General features: G+C 41.2%; 1 protein-coding gene across 1 annotated transcript in view; it reads left to right on the top strand.

The window, feature by feature from the left end:
* Positions 1-13,572: 13,572 nt before the first annotated feature.
* LOC120518440 (MAGUK p55 subfamily member 5-like) overlaps positions 13,573-24,340 on the top strand; it is a 165,155-nt gene continuing 154,387 nt past the window's right edge. The window contains exon 1 of the mRNA XM_039741225.1: positions 13,573-13,795. The gene's annotated coding sequence lies outside the window, so the exon portion shown is untranslated. The remainder of the gene's footprint in view (positions 13,796-24,340) is intronic.

Genomic DNA, 24,340 nt, shown 5'->3' on the forward strand with positions numbered 1-24,340 from the left:
TCTTCCAAATAAACTTGCCCAATTGATGATCAAAGATAAACCAAAAAACAAACAGTATGTAACATAATAAAGTGAGTATACTGTATATTGATCAAGAAAGAAATGAACAAACTCCAAACAATATATGTATATATACAACCCCAAATCAGAAAAAGTTGGGACAGTGTGGAAAATGTGAATAAAAAAAGAAAAAAGCAAGTTATAAATTCTCCTCAAATTTTATTTCATTGCAGACAGTATGAACACAAAATAATTCATGTTTTTTTTTGTCAACATCATTTGATTTGTAAATAAATATCCATTCTTGCTATTCAGGCTTGCATCACATTTCAAAAAAAGTTGGGACAGTACAGCACTTACCACTTTGTACAGTTCCCCTGTCTTTTAACAACACTTAAAAGACGTTTAGGCATTGAAGAAATCAAGTGACTAAGTGTTGCAGGTGTTAGTTTGTCCCATTCTTCCTGCAAACAACGTTTTAGGTGCACAACAGTACGGTGTCTTCGTCGACGCATTTTTTGTTTCAAAATGCGCCAAACATTCTCTATAGGAGACAAATCAGGGCTGCAGGCAGGCCAGTCAAGCATCCGCACCCTCTTCTTACGCAGCCATGCCTTCGTTATGCGCACAGTATGTGGTTTGGCATTGTCTTGCTGAAATAAGCATGGGCGCCCCTGGAAAAGACATCGTCTTGAAGGCAGCATTTGTTCCTCCAAAACTGAGATATACTTCTCAGCATTGATGGTGCCATCGCAGAAGTGCAAGTTACCTTTGCCAAAGGCACTGACACAACCCCATACCATGACAGATCCTGGCTTTTGGACTTGTATCTGGTAACAGTCTGGATGGTCCTTTTCCTCTTTGGTCCGCAGCACACGGCGTCCATTTCTTCCAAAAAAGATGTGAAAAACTGACCACAATACACATTTCTACTGCACAATGGACCATCCCAGATGCCTCTGAGCCCAGAGAAGTCGACGGCGCTTCTGGACACTATTTATGAAGGGCTTTCTTTTGGCACAGTACAGTTTTAGCTGGCATTTCCTAATGTAACTACGTACTGTAGTGCTTGAGAGTGACTTCCTGAAGTAGTCCTGAGCCCACGCAGTTATATCATTTATTGATGAATGACAATTTTTAATGCAGTGCCATCTGAGGGCTCGAAGATCACAGCCATTCAGTTTAGGCTTGCGCCCTTGGCCTTTGCGCATGGTAATTTCTCCAGATTCCCTGATTCTTTTCACTATGTTATGCACTGTAGAGGGAGACATGCCCAAATCTCTTCCTATCTGTCTTTGAGAAACATTTTTCTTCATCATTTCAAAGATTTTTGCCCGCACTTGGTGGCAAACTGGCGATCCTCTGCCCATCTTTGCTCCTAAAGGAGTAGGCCTTTCTTAGATGCTGCTTTTGTACCGAATCATGATTGCAATCACCTGTTAACATCACCAGTTTCAAATCCCATCATTATTTAGTTATTATACCTCATTACTACCCCTGAATTGCCCCCATCCCAACTTTTTTTGGAATGTGTTGCAAGCCTGAATGGCAAGAATGGATGTTTATTTACAAATCAAATGATGTTGACCAAAAAAAACATGAATTATCTTGTGTTCATACTGTCTGCAATGAAATAAAAGTTAAGGGAAATTTTTTAATTACTGCTTCATTTTTTTATTCACATTTTCCACACTGTCCCAACTTTTTCTGATTTGGGGTTGTATATATATTGTATATATCTTACCCAAACCAACCCCTACATAACATTCAACCCCAAAAGTGTCCGGCGGAAAGTAATAATAGAAAGAAAAAGTGCAGCACAAACTTAATTTACAACACAAACCCTCCCTCAACCCCAGACTGAACATGAACTCAATACGACACACAGAAAGTACGAAACACACATAAAAGTTCAGAAGATTTAACAGAAAATGGATAATGTTTGTGAACCTGGGTCAGCTCTAAAAGTGTCCTACGGCGAGTACAAGGATGAAAATGATGGCTCGCTCCTCTCCCCAAACAACAAGAAACAGTCTCACCGTGCTCATCCTCGGTACGTGGCGTGATCCAGAACCCCGGGGTTTTGCGGTGCAAAGCTGTTATTGTTGAGCGGTGAAAGTGGCAGGTAGACAAAGGGGTGAATGATTTAAAGCGGTGCTTTCTCCTGTCTCTGTAGCGGAATGGCAGTCTAGTAGAATGAGAGGTTTTGTTTTTTCTTCTTCTTTCTGTCCTTCAGTTTAAATAACAAGTGATCAGATACAGGTGATGGAATTGAAAGGACCAATCATCGTGAGGGGCCACAGTTCCAGTGTTATCCTTTCCAGAAGGCGCTGGGCGGTCTCGTGGCCTGGAACTCCTGCAGATTTTATTTTTTCTCTCCAGCCGTCTGGAGTTTTTTAATTTGTTGTTTCTGTCCTCCCTGGCCATCGGACCTTACTCTTATTCTATGTTAATCAGTGTTGTCTTATTCTAATTTTTACTTTGTTTTTTATTTCTCTTTTCTTCATCATGTAAAGCACTTTGAGCTACATTATTTGTATGAAAATGTGCTATATAATTAAATGTTGTTGTTGTTGTTCCCATTGTTTCCAGGGGAGTATATTTACATAGACACACAGACCATGTAAACAGGACAGCGTTACGAAAGATGGGACCTGGCACAAAATATATTTTCGACGACATTAATTATGTAGTACCACTACAAAGTAAGTACGCCTTTCTGTCACATGACCACATCAGGCTAAAAAGGACACAGTAGGCAGGGCTTTCATCTCACCTCTCTTCTTTTTATGTATTCATTATATTATTTTTTGTGTATCCTTTGGGAATTTGTTTCCATTTTTTCCATTTTATTGTTCTTTATTGAGCATTAAGTGTATGTACTGTATTTGAGTGAGCATTTCAGTTCACCTTATTCTGTCTGTTATTTTCAAAGTCTGCAAAGTGTTGAACCAAGGGGTTCAGGGCCACCTAACCCTTCAGACACAGCCCTATTTCAGTGTCCACGAGGTTTCAGGCCCTCGCTGAGGCATTGGCATTTGCTCATCTTTGGGCTTCAGTCTTTGTAAGTGCTCTTGGTTTTGATCTCTCTTTTTTTTTTAAAGTTTTTGAACTGATTTCTGGCTTTAGATTCTCGGATCATGGACTAAGTTAGTTAGCTTTTTTTTGAAGAATGACCAATAGACATTGCGAAGGTTTGGGGCAGCCACCTGTATAATTTTTCCCGGCTGCAAAACTGATGCAATAGCACAGACATGTTCACACAACAAAGTCCAAAATAGAACTGATCAAGTAAAGACAAGATGGCGGCTTTAAAGGCCAGTAAGGGGAGTGATGTCATCAGGACCGGAACCAGAAGTGACGTTGTTGGCTGCCCCAGAGCCGGGCGGGATTTCCCTGAAATGGTCTGTAAGAGATTGAGAGAGAGAGAGAGAATTAGTGCACTTCGCCACCTCCTGGTCTGGTGTGGAAATACATGTATTCAAGCCCTTTAGTTGTCTCCTAAACATGTGTGTGTGACAGTGGGTCTTATAAGCAAACTTTTACTCATATTTCTTTAAACTACTGTATTTTGTTAATAAAATATTTAATTACAAGGGACCATTCTGTTCAGGTTTTTTTTAACAGTTTGTGTCTCCCTTTTAGTAAGAAATCCAAGCTTGGCTTTTTTTGTCCTGTGTAGGCCACAAAGCCTGCTTCTGGAGCTTGAGCCTGGCTTACTTTGTTTCTAGGCCTCCTTTTATATTTGGGACCATCTGTGGAGGTGAACCATCTCTTTGGAGTTTTGTGGAGCCCAGCAGTTGTAACAGCAAGTAGGGGAGGAATTGTGTTAGTAGGGCATGTTAATAGAAGGCCTAATCATTCTGAATTCTAAACACTTCTGCAAAGACTACTTAGCAGGAGATATTCTAGAGACGTTTAGTGGAATGATTCCATTTTGTTTTCAAAATTTTTTAGCTTTCACTTTAAACTTTTCCTGATCTTTATAGGCCTATTAGAGTTTTCAGACAGTGAAGATTCCAAGTATGTGTTTTTTTTTCACTTCACTGCCATTTGTGCCACCATTTTGGTTTTATTATGAGCACCACCATTTTGTGAATTCCTTTGCTAAGATGTGGCACCTGGTTGCTGGGGGCATGGTCACAGAGGTCGCAATGTCTGACGTCATTGTTGTCACAGGTTTAAAGGCTGCAATGTCAACACACTTTATTCTGTTTAAAAAAGTACCTGCATTTCAAGTATTGCTTGAGGTCAGCGGCTATGCGTCAAATTCATGCCTTGTGTCTCTTTTGCTCATTTTTGATTCTTTTGTGTTGTTTTTGTGCATCAGTGCTTATTTGTGTTTCTCTCTATGTGTATAAGGTGCCTGTGTTATATTCCATGTGTTTTGTGGGTGGCCCCCAAGATGCGTGGCCACCTGCCAATCACTGCCAGGAACTGCCCTCCACCTGATAAATCCAGAGGGTCTTCCACAGTTCTTGGTGGCTCATTGTGACTACGCTACAGAGTCGGTGAATGAACTTCGGTTTATTTTGGTTTCTGTGATTTTTTTGACTTTCTGCTCTGTTTTTGATCTTACTTTTGGGACTTGTTTGACTTGGATTGCCTTTGTGAGTCAGGCAAGTGGTCCACAGAGTTTCATTATGATTAGAATACTTCTTCGTAAACAATACATTTTTACATTTTTTAAAGATTCAGTGCTTGTCCTTATTGCTAGCTGGAGTTTGCCAGTGATAGCCACCTCTTGTGGGCATTATTGGAAGTGCTTTAGAATTCTGCCGTGCTTGGGACTCCTAGTTCATGGCAGACTGTCTGCATTGCTTCCCTTCATCTGTCATTTCAGATTGTGGTGCACAATCTGTGGCCTGATTTTACAGATGTTTTTTGTGAACCAATGGCATGTGTGCTTAGTTTAACTTCAGGATACCCTCTTGAATATAACAGTCAATGCAGAGTCAGTTCCTCTTTTTAAATTGCAGTGAGATTTTGCTTTTACACGAATTAGGAAGAAACATTTTAAATAACTTTTTTGTGGATGTCACAATTTGAGTGTCTTTATGTTTTTCACCTCAGCTATTAGACTTTTTCTCCGTCTCCTCCTCTGTCCCCAGCACAGCTGAGTACCTTACTGGTATGCAAGCTAAGTGCTGTCAGGGTTGGTTACAGTAGACCCCCAGTCGCGGTTCAGAGTTTGCCGCATCAGTCATTCGCAGATTTTTCCTTAGAACCTATCTAATAATTGTTAGCAGAAACCGCAAATATCCTCTACAATTTTTATGGCTTTTATCGTGGCAATACTGCACTGTAGAGAGAACAAGAAGCAAATGTAGTGGAAAACGCGGCTTGGGATGGTGAAAGTAGCCAATATAATTTGAAACTGTAACTCCCAGCAGTCCCTGCAGTGGCTCTGGTTGGTCTGCTGAAGGTGCTAGGGTTGTTGGGGTCAAAGGATGTCAACGCGTTTTTGACCAGCCTTCTCTGTACATCACACTCCTTGCCAGTCAAGCCCTTTTCCTTCAGATCTTCTTTTACTTTATCCATCCACTTCTGCTTTGACCTCCTTTGCTTTCTCTTCTCCTGTACTCCTTTGCCCACATATTTGTTGTCTCTCCTCATGACAACTTCATACCACTTCAACCTACTTTCCTGTACTTTACACATCTCTCCTACTTTTGATGTACCTCTGCTGATCTAATTTCTTTTTCTGTCCTTTTTTTGTAACTCGGCACATCCATCTCCACATTCTCATTTCTGACACATCTAAGTTCTCCTGCTGTGCTCCGTTTACTGGCCATGTCTCAGCTCCATACGTCAATATAAAAGAGTGTGCTGTTTTAGAGTTCCAGACATTCCTTTTGCAAAATGTGAATCCATGCAATAAGATATCTACCAACATACTAATAGAACACTTTCCAGTTAAAAAACACAAGATCTTTGCAGGTATACCCCCCAGTGCTTGATTAAGATGCTGCTGATTAATGACAATGTGTGCAGATTGATTCAAAGGGATGAGCTGAAACAGAAATAGCCGTGTAGAGGGAGCAAAACTGGCCAGGGACAGGCATACTAAAAATGGGGGGCCGCAGTAGATATGGAGGTTTAACCTGCAAATCTTACACCATGGCAATAGTGAGCATGGTGACAAGACACACGATGACACCATCAAGGCCCCTCCCAAGCAAATAAGTGTTTCCAGATGAGCTGTCCAAGCTCTTCTGCAAAAACACAAACAAACAGGTAAGGCCGAGTACCAGAAACACAGTGGTCAGCCCTGGAAACTGAGCGCTGCAAACATGAAATGCATTGAGCTTAGTTGCCTTCAAAATGAGAAGATGTCTAGCAAACCTTTCAGCTAGGAACTGTGACTCTCTTACACACAACTACAGTCTTATCAGAAGTGGCCTTTTTGGAAGAGTTGTGCCTAAAAAGCTATTCCTCTGAGTTAGAAATAAAGCTAAACGACTCAACTACTCATGAAAACACAAGGACTGAGGGGCAGAAAAGTAGTAGCAGGTACTCTGGACTCAGGAGTTAATATCTGAAAATTTTGGCTCTAACAGAAGGCAGTTGGCCCTCTAGAGGGCTGGAGAGTGGTACATGGTGTAAAAGAACAAGTCTCAACACTCTTACAAAGGTATGGGGCGGCCACCCGTATATTGTTCCTAGCTGCAAAAGGATTATATTTGGTACAGTAATGTTGCTTGGTTAAGTTCCACACTGAACTGATTGAGTTAGCCAAGATGGAGGATTTTATATCTTGTAACCCGGAAGTGACGTCAGTCTGGGTGCCGGAACAGGAAGTGACATCAGGTCAGGCAGGTTTTCCCGTATTTGATCTGCAGAAATAACAGACAAAGGTTTAGAGCACCCCTCCACCCCCTGTCCTTCACTTGGTCCCTTCAGCTCGCTCCTAGTCGCATGTGTGTGACAATGGATAAACGGTGGAGGTTCTATGCAGGACTGAGGAAACATTTCTGCAAACGCAGTTGGTGATCTGATCAAAATTGACGGCCCCCTCACTTTTGAGAAGTATGGGCAGATTCTTATGCATCATCTGATACCATCAGGGAGGTGTCTGAATGATTGATCCCAACTTCATTCTGCAGCAGCGTGATGATGATCCCAAAAACACAATCAAAACTATAAAAGGGGGAACAGAGAATCCTGCAACACAACCCTGCAGTTCCCTGATCTTCACATCATGGAGCCAGACTGGGATTACAAGTGAGACAACCAACATCTGCAATGGAACTGACCACACAAGGACCTTCAGAAACTGCATGACAGTAGGCCTAAAAGAAGGCAAAGGGTGGACTTGAGTTCATTCATGTTTATTTTTTTCTGTTTACTGCACTTTGTAGGAAGTTTATTGTTTATTAAAAACTATTCATGGCATTATTTTTAAAAGCATTCTCACTTTACAGCATTTTTCACAAGTGCCTAAGACATTTGCACAGTCCTGTTCATGTATAACAGTATAAACACTGTATGGCTAAAGGTCTGTGGACACCTGACCATCCCATTCCAGACCAAGGGCATTCATATGGAGTTGCCCCCTTTAACAACATCCACTGTTCTTTCTATGATTTTTTGGATTGTGAGAATTTGTGCCCATTTGTGAGGTCAGGTACTGATGGCGGATGAGAAGACGTAAATTACAATTTCATCCCAAATGTGCTCAGTAGGTTTGTGCAGGTCACTTGAGTCACTCCCTGTCTTTACGGACCTGTCTGTGCACAGGGGGCACAAACATTCTGTGTTCTCCAAATTATTGGCTCTAAAATTTCTTTGTATGCTGTAGCATTAAGAGTCCCCTTCACTGGAACCAGGGGGCCGAGCCCAACCCCTGTTACTATCTCTCATCAAAAAATGTTAACAGTAGGCATTATGGAGTGCAGAAGGTGGCATTCTCCTGGCATCTGCCAAACACAGAATGCCCCATCAGACTGCCAGATGGTGAAGTGTGGTTCATCACTCCAGAGTCCAGTGGTGGCCAGCATGGACGACACTTGGCATTTGGTGCTTGGGATGTCCAACAAGCTTGACATTTTATTTTTAGTTTTCTGACTTACTTACTGGTTTATAGTTCTGATTCTTGTCTTGTGTTTCAGGTAAAAGATCCTTGGTCTCTTTGGTTTTGACTCAGGTGTGTATGTGTCCTGCTTCACAGAAGATTGTTGATCTTGTCGCCAGACCATGTCAGTTTAAACGACTGAAAATTGCAGCCCAGTTCACATTTATCGACTAAGTCTGACCTTCCAGCGCAGCCCTGCTTGTCCATTTTTTCTGATAGCCAATAGCGTGCTGCCTGACCAAGCCAACACTGTACGAAGGGTTAACAGCTGCAGTGAGTTCAGCCACGATCTCATCCCGGGATTTTTTGTGTTGTCTTTTACTCATTCTCTGGTGGTATATTAAACATGAGACATCAGACTGGCAAGCTCCTCTTTTGTTTGTGAGGTCCAAAGCCATTTTTCTAGGCCATACACTTGCTTGTTCCCAATTCTTTATGTCCTGTGTCACCTTGTGACTAATTGCCAGCCTTTCACGACCCCTTGGGTGACTGTACTCCCTACATTCTGCTCTCCTTTTGTCTCCCACTGTATATCGTGTCCTGGCGTGGTGGGTCAGAAGTCTCTCCATGCTGCCTTACGGTATAGAATTACCTGTGACACTGAACATCCCTTATTACAAAACCACAAATTAACATGCTGGGTGTGAAATGGGGAAGATCTAAAACTCTGAAAATATGCAGGTTGTCATGGGGTTAGCGCCTCCAAGGTGTGCATTATGGCAGAACAGCGCTGTTTCTCCAGTTAGCCTCTTTAATTGCTGTTTATTGTGCTCCTGAGCGGCTCCACTTTTGTCTCACATGCTGTACTTTAATAAGGGATTTTGCAGACATGACGCTTTGCCTTAACCGCATAGCCCTGGTCCTGCTTTGTCATCTTCATCATCATCTTTTTATTTTTATTTATTTTACTTTACATTGGAGTTGCCCAAAGCTGGGGAGCTTAGAGATTTATTCTCAAAGTCTCTCTTCTGCAGCTTGCGGCTAAACCAGGGAGACTACTGACAGCTGCTTAAGGATACTTTGATTTTTTTTTTTTGGTGGGACTAAAAGCTGTTAGAAGTTTTCAAATATAACTTAGAAACTCATAAAGGATGTCCTTGAAGTTTTTACTAGAAAAACAGGGTTTTAACACAGTAACACTGATTACATGTCTAGCCACAAGGTGGCACCATAGATCTCCTACCATCACCTTTTTAAATCCATCTCATCCAGGGCACAGCCAAGCCCACCCAGCCGCAGTGGTGTCAACGCTGTGGACGGGGCAACAGACGACTTACATAGGTGCCAGTTTGGAATCACTGCTTCACCTGCAGGGATGTGGACATGGAGAACATGCAAACTCCAGCCTGAAAACATCCAGGTGCAGGGTTTTGTGAGGTGGCAACACCATCATGCCCCTGTTATCAATCTTGCAAAGTATTAAAAATACCGTAGTGCAGCCTGCTGAAAAAAGGAGTGCACAAACTACCTATCCGTTCACTTTATAAAGCTGCTCATTACTCTGTAATGTCAAAGGGACATTGAAACTGGTCACACTGAACATGAGGTGGAAGGGTACCAGCCCTGCAGAAAAGCACCAGTCCATCATGGCACATTCTGACACACACAGTGCCGATTCAGAGCTGCCGATCACACAGTCCAGCACATCTTTTGGGTACGGCAGTGGACATGAAGTCCGAAAACATAGACGCAGAGTGGAAAGCACTGTAAATAGATAACATAAGAAACACACAATATGATAGTGTAAAAGGCACTATATAATTGATACTTTTGAATCCCTAAAGAGATTATGCAGGTTTACATCAGCAGACATAAAGAAGCACAAACAAACATATAACAAGAATTTTAATAAGTAAGTTAGTGAAAATGTAGATATTTACTAAATGTGATTAGAATTGCACATACCGTACTTATCAGTTCCAGTTTCACAGTAGAGAATGTCGGTCATTGTCACTCTATAATGGCACACGGAGACATTGTCAACCTGTGCTAAAGTGCAACTGCCATCACAGTGCGACAGGAAATGAAACAAGGCATCAACACAAAGCAAAAATGGAGGAAATGGTGGTGGTGCAGCAGGCAGCAAGGGATGCTATGTCAGGGCTGCTTTAGGATTTGAACGGGGTCAACGCGGTATTTCATTAATTTATTATTAAATTCAAAATATAAATATTCAAAAACACAAAAATTTACACAAAATGCAACAACTAAAAATTTAAACAAAAGACGGGTTTGCAGATATCCGTTTGGTACCGGAACTGCGGTCCAAAAGTGGTATTGAAACAGAAATCAAAATTTCAGTACCAATCCAACTCTAGTGGAAACAGAATTGCTTACCTGTATGCGTTTTGTAGTTTGAATGCTGCATATACGCACAGAAGGCAAATCATTTACCAGTCGCTATAGTTTTGTGGGGGCTTCACCCTCCCTTCAAGGATATTTTCCACTGATGCACACATGGGCAGTGTAGGTGAACGTCTACGCCATATGCTCTTTGGGTTGTGTTCGTGTGGATGGAGATACTTTCATTAGCGAAAACACCAGTGTGTACAGAAGTTGTTTTGGGTTAAAAAAGCTGTATTTTTTAAATGAAAATTAGTAGTGTGCATGTTGCTCATATTAGCTGATTGCCCTCCAAATCTTTATTCTCCACTCCTCACAGTCCTGAGTGTTTTTTTTTTGGTGAGATCCAATATTCTCTTGTCATCTGTCACCATCTCCACAAACGTCTTCTTTGGGCTCATCTTGACCACCTCCATATTGGTACACTTTTCACACAGTCATCCTGGCTTTCACCCAAAGTGTCCAAAGCACCTTAGTCTGTTTTAACAAAGGACAGTGAAAAAAAAAGTAACACAAAGAAGAAACAAATTACCCTTTTGGAAACAAAAGATGTGCCTGATGTCCTTTCTCTGCTACAGAAGTCCGCTCTTGTCCCACCTCAAGTAAGTATTTACAGACCAGTCTGTCTTCTCCCATTTCTATCTAAAACATTGTAATGTCTCTTACCAGGTCTCTTCCTTTTCTCTGCAGAACAGACTGCTCGATCCTAATCAGTTTGACTCAAGATTAGCCATTCTACCAACAAGGCTCTACTTAGCATTACATCAGGCTAGAGCTACCAACATTACTTCTGTTCTCAAACTGCTAGATCTCTCCTCTCCCATTGACATGGTCAATCACCAGGTTCTCCTTGCAACCCTCTCCAACCTTGGCATCATCAGGACTGCCCTCAGTTGCTCTGGGTCCTACCTCTTGTGCAGATCCTACCGTGGGTCCTGGCATGAAGAGATGTCAAGGGTGCACCAGGCAAGCATGGAGGGTTCCCCCTAAAGATTGTCTTTTACTCCGTCTCATTTGACCCAGTCATCCAGTTCCATAGTTTCTGGTATCAGTGCTATGCCGATGATATGCAGCTATATTTGCTGTCTTCTCTAGAGGACCACACAGCATCAACTAGAACCGCTGCATGCCACACTGATATTGCAACCTGGACTAAGGAGCACTATCTCCAGCTCAACTTGCAAACACAGTCATCTGAATTGACTCGTCTCTTCAGCACCACATCTCTGTTCAGCCTGGTTCATTATCACTAACATCCTCCTCCAAGTCAGTATGCAACCCCATGATGGTAACTGATGACAGCTGCCCTTCAGTAACCATGTTGCTATAGTCTGAGAGTAAGATCAGACCAAATCTAAAAGAGTATGCAACACAACTTCTGGTCCAGCTTTGGTCTTGTCACATTTGGACTACAGCAACTCTCTGTTGTCACTAAGCCGGTACAGATGATACAAAATGCAGCAGCACATCTGATGTTCAACCAGCCGAGGCAGGCATATGTCACTCTTCTTTTGAGGTCACTAAATTAGCTTCCTGTAGCAGCACATAATAAGTTTAAATCCTTAATATTTTTCTACAGAGTTGTCAAGGAGACTGCACCTTTACATGCTGCATATGGAGATACTTGTGAGATCCAATGCTCCTTCTCAGCCACTCAGGTTTGTCTGACAAATGCCGTTTAGTGACACCACCTCTGCGTGTCATCAAATCTCATTCCAGACTCTTTTCCTGTGCAGCTCCTGGCTGGTGGAATAAGCTGCCCACCTTCATTCAAAATGCTGACTCCCTCAATGCATTTAAGAAGCATTTGAAGACCCTCTTGTTTGGTAAGTTTTCGTCTAACTGATATTAGCTTATAAGTTTTTATTATATAAAAAGTCAAATTCCCCCAGGGAATAAACTTCTATCTGTCTAGGAATTGTAACTCACATGCATTTCTGCTCTTAGCTCTTCACTTGTGATGTCACCTTGTCCTGTAATCCTTGGTCTCAAACAGTCCCCCAGACTGATGATTACTCGATTATGTTGACCTTCTTTCCTCCTTTGCGTTAGATAAAAGCATCTGCTAAACAAATACATGTAAATGTATTATAACGGGAGCAGCCGAAACAAGAAGAAGCCAATAGAAAAGTTACTATATCTGATAATTATGAATGGCAAGTGCCACTGCCTCGCAGTAAGGTGACCAGGGTTTGTGTCCTAGGTGCTCCCTGTGTCTGTAGGAGTTTCCTTCCACTGTCCAAAGACATGTAGTGTGGGTACACAGGCGATGTTAAATTTGCCCTAAGGTACGTGTCTTTGTGTTCACCCTGCGATGAGCTGTCTGCTTCTCCCAAGATTGCTCTTGCCCGGTGGTCTGTCCAAGGATTGTTCTTAACTTACGACTCATGCCTACTGAGATAGACTCCAGTCCCCCGTGACCCTATTCAAGATTAAGCAGGTCTGGTATTTTCCCAAATATACTGTACGCTTTATTAGTATTTACTATGGTTTAGCAGGTGGATCTTTTAATACTGAATGTGATGCACTCTTCATGTTGTTAATCCCGGGCTCCATATTGGACTGCCCGTTTTTGTAGGCCAGCCCACGGCGCTGCCTGACAACTACAAAGCACAGACTGCTTGAATCGGGCACCCAATCACGGGTCTTTGTCTGTGGGGTTTATGTACTTGTTGGATTCGCTGCACTTGTTACATGTCTGGGTATAAACTCATCTATATCTAAATGACAAAAGCAAACCGTGTTGCTATTGTTCTCATCTGACCTCCCGAATAGTCGCTGGTTCAGAATCTCGTTAAGTTTGAGATAATCAAGACGACTTTTCATCTTAACACCCCGCAAACCAGTGCGCACAGATCTAAAGAATGAACCGACAATCTAAAACGAAAGCGAAGGTGTATGAAAGCCACCAGCAGGCAGACTTCGAACTAATTCGAAAGGAAATTCTTCGTGCAGTTGGTGAAAGAACATGCAGATGGGACGCGCTCAAAAGCCTAACCTCAGCGATCGTGCTTGTTCACCTTTGTCCCAGGGAATGCAAATATGCCGAGGTACCATGAGAACCCATTTGCGATTGGCCAATCGCATGCCCTCTCTCAACGCCCCTGGCGGAGGGCTCGGCCAATTGGAAGAGGCGTTTCAGTACCGCAGCTCGAGTGGAGTTGCTGGGAGAAGGCGGCTTGCCTGTCGCTGTTGTAGCCGCGCGTCTACTGCAGGAGTCACAACGAGCTAGCATTCGGTTTGGGATTAGACGCTACGTGCGCTGACCATTATCTTTCCTTAATTCCCACGGGATTTATCGAGTTGGGCTGCTTCAGCCGACTTCTCTTGTAAGAAAACAGAGAGGACAAGTGGTCCGGGACGAGAGAGCGTGTGAAGGTAGGCAGTTTCGCGGCGGTCGGTGTCAACAGGTTTTAGAGCGAAAGAAAGCGTGTGGAAGTTTGGACGAAGGCTTCGTTCTCAGGCCCAAAGAGACGATATCGCCGAGGTCGCCTTGTTCAATGTAGTGCGAGTAAAAAGGGGACAGGATCCATCTAGTAACTTGTTAAGATCTCAGAAAGTGGGGCTGCGGGGGTAAAGCCGATCCCAGAAAACAGAGCAGGAAACTTCACCGCTTACTGGACTCTGGGTGGAATGCGTGGGGGGTCATCTAGGCTAGGGGATGTTGTTGACTTCATGTTAGGGACCTCCAGATGTCTTGATCAGAGTGAGACAATTGTCCGATGATAATTTGACACCCCAAATGATCGCTGTTTTCCTAAAAATACTCCGATTTGTCGCTGACTAACATATTTGAGTACGTGTCCCGGCGCAGATGTACCGTAAGTGCTACTGTATTCGTAATGCGGTGGGATTAGGTCAGTGGCCGATTTATGTGGTATTGTCTGCTATACAAAGAACACCGCGCGTCATTCCTTCTGCACCTCAGTTTAGTTTTATAGCTTGGGCAGGTGACTCATCCTTTCGCGATCTGCTTTAGTTGTTTTCGTGTTTGTCTTCTTAAAAGTTGAGAAAGGCACCATATACAGGAAATCTAACTTTCTACGTCCATCAATATTTTAATTTACAGATATTAATAATTATTCTGTCACTGTATGATAAGAGTCACGAAAAATATCTACTAGCCTTTTAAATTGTCCTAATTAACTGTAGTAAATATTAAGCGATAACATCGTTTTTTTTATTAAACACAAAGGTTAACCAGTTCCAGACAGCTTTAATGACAGACACACCTACCAAATGCTTGCGAAAGCCAGTGCAAGTTTCTAAAGAAATTTTTAGCAAAGTTAAAAAGAAAAAAAAAAGCTTTGTTATGCCAATTTGCATCAGTCCAACCTATGTCACCCGTTGCTGGACTGCTCTGGTCCAAATTTGGGATCCTGAGGTGGTTTGTCCTGTATCCCCCAACCAACCGTTCATTGTTGAGCCATTGTTGCTGTTTAAGGTATTAAAGATCTTGAGTCTTGTAAGGTAGGAACCAGACCAGGATGGGATGCTCCTCCTCACACCCCCACAAACTCGTCTAGGGGCAATCTGACTTTCCATTTGACTGAAGTAGAAAGTGTCAGTAGTAATTTTTTAACTTGTGTAAAGACCACTTTTTCTGACCAGCAGATTTGAGGGATGGATTGTGCTTTCACTGTATGTCCATCAAAAGGACCAAAGTTAAAACTGATGTACAGTATGCAATAAAATATTAGTCTTAATGAGACACATGGTCAATTTGTTTTGCGATGTGAAGACAGCTGTTAAGTATGCATTATGCATCTGATTCAATTTAAAAGTAACATTAAAAAATGTTAAATATGTTTAACAGATGTTTTTTATGTCCAACCTAATTTACTGTATGCTGCTGCTTTTGCATTAGCTTTTAGAAGTAAAGTACAAACCACAGGAGGAGCTATGTGTCTGTGTGCATTATAAGCAGGAGCAGGTGCTTTGGGAATTGAACCTGCAGCATTTCTGTTTTATAGTCCAGCTCTCTAACCCCTGGGCTTCTCTTCATTTTTTTTTTGTATCAGTCATAACACAAAATTCTTGCAAAGAATTCTATTTGCTGCTGGTTTGCCTGATAGTGTTCTTTAATGTGGCTGCAGGTAACATCTCGGGCACTAGTTGTATGACTGTAATGTCACTTGTGTAGTAAAATATTTGTCCTTTTTCTTTGCATCGTGTCTCCAACAATTATAACCTGAAATTCTGTAAATTGTGCACCGTTTATGAGCTGTTGCACAGCTGGAGGGTACACTTTATATTTGTCACATGCAGGGCTGTGGAGTTGGTGTTCAAAACATTTGATTTTGACTCCTCTGTTTGCGATTAGACTTTACTATGATGATTGAAAGCACACAACATACAAGGTGCAAAGCACTTCATCACTGCCAGCGTGAATCATCAGCCTACTCTTTAGTTTGGGTTTCAAGGTGGCTGCAATGCTGTTGTGGCTAACAATGCCTCAAGCGTTGATTGGCATTATATATACGTGAGAAAAACAAATGAAAAAGAGGCTATATTTTTAAAAAAAGGTTAGAAAAAAATAGTTTAATTGAGTTAGTGCAGGTGAAATTTGACATTTTATCAAATTATATTACAGTTTGCATTTAGTTGGAGTCGGTTCATTTTTGCCAGCGCAGGCTACATCGCCCTGGTCTTATGGATGCCACATCATCGTGAGAGAAAGCGAAAGTTGTTGCTTATGTTACTCAGGTAGTGTACAACATGCATAACAACTGTTTTTGGCCAGTTTTTAACAAATATTATATATGTTTAAAATGCAGTTTGATTTTGTTGCTTAGATTGCAGTTATTTTTATGTGACAGTTCTGAAATTGTAACTTGGTGCTCAGCTTAAAGTTGTGCAGGTTGTTTAACTTTCTTTATTTCCTTTTGTGTGTTCAGCTTATGTATTTGGGAGAAGTTTAGAAATGATTCTTATGCCTTTGTCGTGTTTATATGGTCTTAACTTCATGAAGCTTAAACGTTGTTCTGCGCTTCAGCCATATTTTCGAGGCTACATGTACAATATGAAAGCATGGCATTTGTTTGGAACCATGTGCAAAATCAAATCTGTTTAGTCAAAATGTTGTGCAGTGTAACATAGCAGCTGTAGCAAGAGTGACGCTTGACCTACAAGATCTTCACGAACATTGATGAGGAGACTTTAAAGAGTGACTTTGCCACAGAGCAGATGTACAGCAGAGGTGCCTTTGGAGGGAAGTCTGAATCGTTTTGTGCTCTCTGCTCCCTGCATGTTATTTTGTGGACTAATTAGTTTAAGGTGAGATTTTGTGGTGCCCTGCTGCTGCACAGTATCGACAAGTTCCTGATGCTAGTGCTGAAGTTTGTTTTTCAAGGTGGGACAATTAATCAACAGACAAACCCCAAAATGTTAGATTTGCTCACACTGCTGCAGTGTCGTTTCTGCCAGAGAGGGACATGTAAACACCCTTCTGACTGATATGGCCAAGGGAACGAATCTGGGCCATATGGCAAATTAGAGTTGATTGAGATCTTTAGGGCAGTTCTACATTTGCAGAAAAAATTGCAGTTTTACATCTACACTGCTATTCACTTGAAAAAATGTTGTTTTAGTAACTAGGCCATAATTATTTAAGTTTTTTTTTTTTTAAATGAAATGGGTATATGGTTACTTGATTTTCTAGTCCTTTCACAAATTTAGTCAATTGTACCAACTAATGGTCTTGTATAGGATTAGTTTAGCACTAGTATTTAGCAGCATATTTAACTGACTCTGTTCGCAAAAATCAATACATTAAATGTCTTTGAGTGAAATTTGTGGGATTGTTTGTTTATCATGAAAAGAGCCTGTCTGCCTCATGGTGAATGAGCAATTATAAAAACTGCTTAGCCAGTGGCTTCCAAATTATACCTAATGCCAAAGGCAGCACTTTTCAAAAGGCTCTTTTGAAATGGCATATGTTTTGATCTGTCATTTAAATTTAATGGGCTATTGGTCTAAGTGTAAAAGCCTCATATAATTTATATGAATTCAATAGTGGAATGCAGTCCATAAGAATTATGACATTACTTATAACACACTGTTGCAGAAACTTAATAAAGCAGTCTTGAGCTGTTGCTGCATTGTGCACTTCAAACATGGCCATCCGTTTCTTTTGGCATACATTGCTGGAGTCCCCTATGCTTTTGTTAATGCAGCCTTATTGCAGTTTGAAGAAACCATACAGATCGCTTCCTATTATCAGCTTGGTTCATTTACATAACACATTTGAATATATTTTAATTTTCACCTATCAGCGCTCAGCTTTAGATAAATAATCATCTAGTATTTACTGTAGATAAACTCCAGAAACACACCTCTGAGTAAGTCCCATACTAGGTAAACACTTTAAAAGTCCAAAGTATAAGAAATAAGACTTCTTATAAGTTAAGTTTTATCACAGAACAAAGCACAAAGTTAAACATTATGTGTGATCTCTCAGTTGTCCTGCGTTAACAGGCAGGCTGCTTCAAGCTCTTTTTTCTTTTCCCTTAAACATGCACAAAAAAGGACATTGTTGTCCATATGCCCATTCCAAGATGTTTGTTGCTTATATTAATAATTTGCATTTCATTGTTCATTCCAATACAATTCCAAGACTCTGTAACCTAATAAAAGAGATTTTAAACAGGAGAAAATTATAGAAAATAAAAAAAAAAAAAAAGGCTGATCACGTTCCATTAGAGGTCATTAACTGTCACACGGAGGGAAGTAGCTGATGGTCTGAAACTCAGGTCCTGGGAGGCAAGTGCACCCTGACTGTTTATAGCTGTTAATCGAATTGTTCTGTTTATTTTCACCGTATAAATGAGGGCAGGTCACCAGGATGTATAATAGACTCAAATAATATTAGCACTCTCACTGTCATTCCTTTTTATTTGCTACATTGTTTTCTATTTAGCTTTCCTTTATTAAGTTAGAATTTCAGTTTGTTGTCTCAGTAATACAGCATTTCCTAAAGGTTCCTCAGCAGTATGAGTTCAGCACTTCCAGGACTTTCCTAGCCTTGTGGTCTTAGGGCAGCAACCTCAGTACAATGAAGTTGTAACTTTTAATAAGGTTTTGTTATTCAAAGTGCTGGAGAGTGGCCATGTGTTGCATGTTGGTTAGATGTAAAAGTAAAAAATGTAACTATTCCATGTATATGTGATATATATAAACTGCTCAAAAAAATTAAAGGAACACTTTGAAAACACATCAGATCTCAATGGGAAAAAGAAATCCTCCTGGATATCTATACTGATATAGACTGGGTAATGTGTTAGGAACGAAAGGATGCCACATCGTTTGATGGAAATGGAAATGATCAACCTACAGAGCCCTGAATTCAAAGACGCCCCAAAAATCAGAGTGAAAACATTATGTGGCAGGCTAGTCCATTTTGCCAAAATTGAATTGCAGCAACTCAAAATTGTACGCAGCACTTTGTATGGCCCCTGTGTTCTTGTATACATGCCTGACAACATCGGTGCATGCTTCTAATGAGATGACAGATGGTGTTGTGGAGGATCTCCTCCCAGATCTGGACCAGGGCATCACTGAGCTCCTGGACAGTCTGAGGTGCAACCTGGTGGCATTGGATGGACCAAAACATAATGTCCCAGAGGTGTTCTATTGGATTTAGGTCAGGAAAGTGTGGTGGCCAGTCAATGGTATCAATTCCTTCATCCTCCAGGAACTGCCTGCATACTCTCACCACATGAGGCCAGGAATTGTCGTGCACCAGGAGCCACTGTACCAGCATAGGGTCTGACAATGGGTCCAAGGATTTCATCCTGATACCTAATGGCAGCCAAGGTGCCTTTGTCAAGCCTGTAGCGGTCTGTGTGACCCTCCATGGATATGCCTCCCCAGACAATCATTAACCCACCACCAAACTGCTCATGCTGAATGATGTTACAGGCAGCATAATGTTCTCCATGGCTTCTCCAGACCCTTTCACTTCTGTCACGTGCTCAGGGTGAACCTGCTCTCATCTGTAAAAAGCACAGGGCACAAGTGGTGCATCTGCCAATTCTGGTATTCTATGGCGAATGCCAATCGAGCTGCATGCTGCTGGGCAGTGAGCTCAGGGCCCATTAGAGGACATGGGGCCCTTGGGTCACCCTCATGAAGTCTTTCTGGTTGTTTGGTCAGAGACATTCACACCAGTGGCCTGCTGGAGGTCATTTTGTAGGGCTCTGGCAGTGCTCATCCTGTTCCTCCTTGCCCAAAGGAGCAGATACTGGTCCTGCTGATGGGTTATGGACCTTCTATGGCCCTCTCCAGCTCTCCTAGAGTAACTGCTTGTCTCCTAGAATCTCCTCCATGCCCTTGAGACTGTGCAGGGAGACACAGCAAACCTTCTGGCAATGACACGTATTGATGTGCCATCCTGGAGAAGTTGGACTACCTGTGCAACCTCTGTAGGGTCCAGGTATCGCCTCATGCTACCAGTAGTGACACTGACTGTAGCCAAATGCAAAACTAGTGAAGAAACAGTCAGAAAAGATGAGGAGGGAAAAATGTCAGTGGCCTCCACCTGTTAAACCATTCCTGTTTTGGGGTCATCTCATTGTTGCCCTCTAGTGCATCTGTTGTTAATTTCATTAACACCACAGCAGCTGAAACTGATTAACAACCCCTCTGCTACTTAACTGACCAGATTAATATCCCATAAGTTTCATTGACTTTATGCTATACTCTGATTAAAAAGTGTTCCTTTAATTCTTTTGAGCAGTGTATATATATATATATATATATATATATATATATATATATATATATATATATATATATATATATATATATATATATATATATATATATATATAAGCTACTTTTGCTGGCTTTAGAGCATGCCATTCGTTCAGAGTCATTGGCCTTATCAAAAGAAACAGTATTGGCAGCTGTCGGTTCTTCATTGTCAGTGTTTGCCCTCTGCTTTTGGGCTTTTCTTATTCTTGTCCTTCACAATATTACACCTGTAGTTTGAATCCTGGTCCTAAAAGTTACACACTTTTTACATACTTGATTTTGCACATCTGCCTGGAAGCTAACAGTGCTGTGGTTACATTCAGGTGCTGTGATTGTATTTGTTTCATAAGTACCAGCTACAGAATACCAGAATGTTTTATTTTTAAGATGTTTAGTAAGAAGCTGCTTTTTTTAGCTTACATGCCACAGGACTCATTAGCTTGCTTGAATGAATGAATGAATGAATGCACTCTTTCTAGTTATTGTGCTCTTTCTGTTTATAAATATTGGTTATCTAGCAGTATTGTTGTTATTAAGGAAAAGAACGTTCCTCCTTTTTGAAGCCAAGCACCAGGCTGCTCCATTTCTCTCTTTCTGCTATGTAAATGTTGAAAGGTGTGCACAGTTGTTCTATCCCAACATCTAATTATGCTTGACTGCAGACACCACAGTGTGATGAAGTGTTTCAAGAATTTAGGTTTGCTATTTTTAACATTTGTAAAAGAAATAAATGTTCAAAGAAGAAATGAAGTTTAATCTAACATGTTAGTTTTATCATGCTATATGCCACATTCTGAAACCGTATCATCACCTCTACCTCAGATGCTATCATGTGCAGTTTTTTGAAGAAATATTTAGTCAGAAATCAAAATGCATTTAAACAATATTGTAACCCCATTGAAGTGCCGCAGATACTGATGGCATGTTGATTTAGAAGAGTCCTGTTGAGCCAGTGGCACTTTACACGACTCCTAGTTGAAGGGGATATGAAACAACTGCTTGGCTGATCTTGCTGTCTGAGTGTGTCAGATTACACCATTAGAAATCACAGGGCATGACAGTTTACCGGACTGTGTGATGATGTTTCAGCACAGTTTCACATTTACAAAGTATTCCCGAGTTTGCCTTTTTTTTTATAACACCCAATAATTTGTGCTGCCTGACAGGGCCTGTGCTGAATGAATGCTTCCCACATATATTGAGTTTTTCTTTTTCTATTCCGTCTTGGTTCATAAAATAGGAGACATTGAGCAGACAGGCTTCTCTTCTGTTTGTGACGTCTAAAACACCTGTGTTTCTTACTCCTGCTTGCTGTATGTATTGTCCTTCCTGCTTTTTTATCCTCTCGCACCCACATGAGCCTGACCCAGTGACTTATGACATTTTGTTGTGGCGAGTTACATACTGGTTGAACTAATATGCCAAAATACTCAACTGGTGATCATGCTGTGACTCCCTCCAAGTGTCTCTGCAACTGAAAGTATCTGGATAGGCTGTGTAACATGATGGCCTTTAAAGACTAAAAATCACTACTTTTTATTTGATGTTCGTTTAAATTGCAGTGTTTATTGTACCATGACAGAATGGAAAAAGGAAAAAGGAGAGGTAGAGATTGTAGCCAGTCTAACCAAAATTGGAAGGCATTCATACAGGCACCAATGCTATCAATTGGCTGTCAGAATGAAGCAAGGACACAATATTCTGGAAAGATGAAACTGTGCTGAAGTGTCATAATGCAGTCGAGTAAGTTGTCATCTCTTTCTATGTTGAGTTGTGTAATCTGAGCTCCTCAAGGCAATGAGATCCAGCAACTGCAGTCATTCAGTCTGAAGTATTGTTGTGCAGTGTACTGCCAGCCAATTATGTTTTGGTGGAATTGTCTTGTTGCATGTTGCAGATGCTGGCATAAAAACCACAGAGTGATGCTCTTTACCATATGTATGTGTTTGTATTGGGTACACACAACACATAACATTAAAGAAGGTCGTCCTTTAAACGTACAGTAAGATGACTGTTTACTCTATATAAATACTGTATATGAGGGGGTAAACCATCCCTCCAGAATCAGTGATGTATCAAAGGTAGTGCAGAATAAAAGCGAGAAAACACAAAATGCCAACCAAAGAAAGCAGTGAGAAAAGTCGTGCTCTTCAGGTCTGACTGAGGTGCGCTGACGCTATAGGATTCTTTTGCTTTTATCTGCTACTTGAGGAGATACAGTATTTTTCACTTGCCCATCTCAAAGCTACTACAAAATGTGTCATTTTCTCCTTCTCCTGATCAGTGATCTGTCATTGTACTTGATGGCCTGACTCTTGAGCTGGTAGGCTATTAGTCTGATGTGACTTTTAAACCATTCTGTTGCTCCCTGTCTGTTTCCTGGCTCAAAGGCAGGTTGGCCACTTCGCCTGCAAGCATGGCTGGCTAGAACAGTCCCTTCTGCCCCAGTATCCCTGCAGGTCACAGGACACATTCAAGTACCATAACCTGTTGTTAGCCACAAAGGTCATTAATTGTTATTTGAATGCCAATTATTGGTTCAGCCGACATTTGTAATCAGGAAGTGTCTGCTTTTCCTTAGACTTCAGATTACAGGCCATCTTGAATGTGCAGCATGACTGTGTCTTCCTAAGACAGGGACCGTCAATGGCATGCCTAGTTACTCTCTCCTTGCCGGCACTGTTGTCTCCCTTTTTTTTCCTGTCTATCTCCAAGATCTGTTTTTAGGACTTTCCCTTGTGTGTCTTCCTGTCTCTGTCCCACAAATTGGGTTTAGTTGCAGTTGATTTGCTTTGAGCCTTATTTCGGCAAGCCTTTATGTCCCTTTTAGCAGCACAGATAGTGAATTTAGAGAAGCCCCTCATGGCTTATGTGAAGCTAGTAGCTGATGTGCTGGCAGGAAAGTGGAAAGGCAAATGTTTCTTTCCGAGACCTTTCTTCTGATACAATAAAAACAAGAGGCAAAGACTAAATACACAGGTACTATTATACAACTTAAACATTTTAGTTTCTCACATATACAAAGGTGGTCAGGGTGTGGAAATCAAATTTTTTTCTACTTGTCCACGGACAAGTAAACTTAGAAAATCCAATTGTTCGGCAGTTAAATTCACTTGACCATAAACAAATAACAAAAGTGAAAAATAGTTTATTTTTTCTAATCTCTTTTATTGATAACAAAACTGCTTTCCATTTTAAAACTGAAAAAGTTCTATCAGGGAGTAGTATTTTGCCACCTTGTTCTAGAACATTATATAAAAGATCCCCTTATCATTTTAACTCACTAATAAACAATGCCTTCATTATAGCTAAACTAGTTCTATTTCACATATTAGTTACATAACAGAACACTGTCCTGATTCATTTTCTGCCATGATCTTCAGCTTTTGTCTTTCAACATCTTCTCCCCCAAGAATCTTTACCATCTCAGATAGCATGAGCTGAATGCTGTTCATTTCTGCTTGAGCTGAACTGCATGGTTCCTGAACTGATGGTCCTGCAGAAATGGATGCTGTTGACTTTTCAGGTTTTTTATGAGGGATGTGCCTATTGCCAGATGACAGCCAGAATTCCACAGCTGGTAGTGGGTCAAACTCTTCTAAAGGTTTACCATCAACAACAATGTGCATCTGGTTTTGAAGGTTTTCCTGAGTCAGGCGAGTTCTTAGAGAACTCTTTACTAAATTCATTTTGGAGAATAACCTCTTACAAAAAGCTGTGGAAGGAGAAACTGTAAGAAACAGTGAGATCAGCACACTAACATTCTTCAGAGACTCTTCCTTCCTCTGCAGAACTGAGGTATAGACAGCAAGTGGATGGTACTGCCATTGCATTGATATCTGCACTTTAAGTGCTTGCCATTCAGATGGTGCATGTTTAACTTCCTCATCAGTCAACAAATCACTATACTGCTGACACAAGTTCTTGATTTCATAGTTTCCATAAGTGCTCAGTTCAGACACAGTGTTTGGCCAGATTCTGAAATCAAGCACCCTCATATCTGACACAGGAGGCTTATCAAGGTCAGAGTATCTGGTAAGTATATACTGAACCATGCTTTCCAGCAGATCATGAACATCTCTGTCTTCAAAAAAATCTCTGAAATCACCAGACAGCTTTAAGTATCCATCAAATGTACTAGACACCTTGTCAAACAAGTTATAAAGCTTA

The sequence above is a fragment of the Polypterus senegalus genome, chromosome 18 (genome assembly GCF_016835505.1).
Source record: "Polypterus senegalus isolate Bchr_013 chromosome 18, ASM1683550v1, whole genome shotgun sequence".
Taxonomy (NCBI): domain Eukaryota; kingdom Metazoa; phylum Chordata; class Cladistia; order Polypteriformes; family Polypteridae; genus Polypterus; species Polypterus senegalus.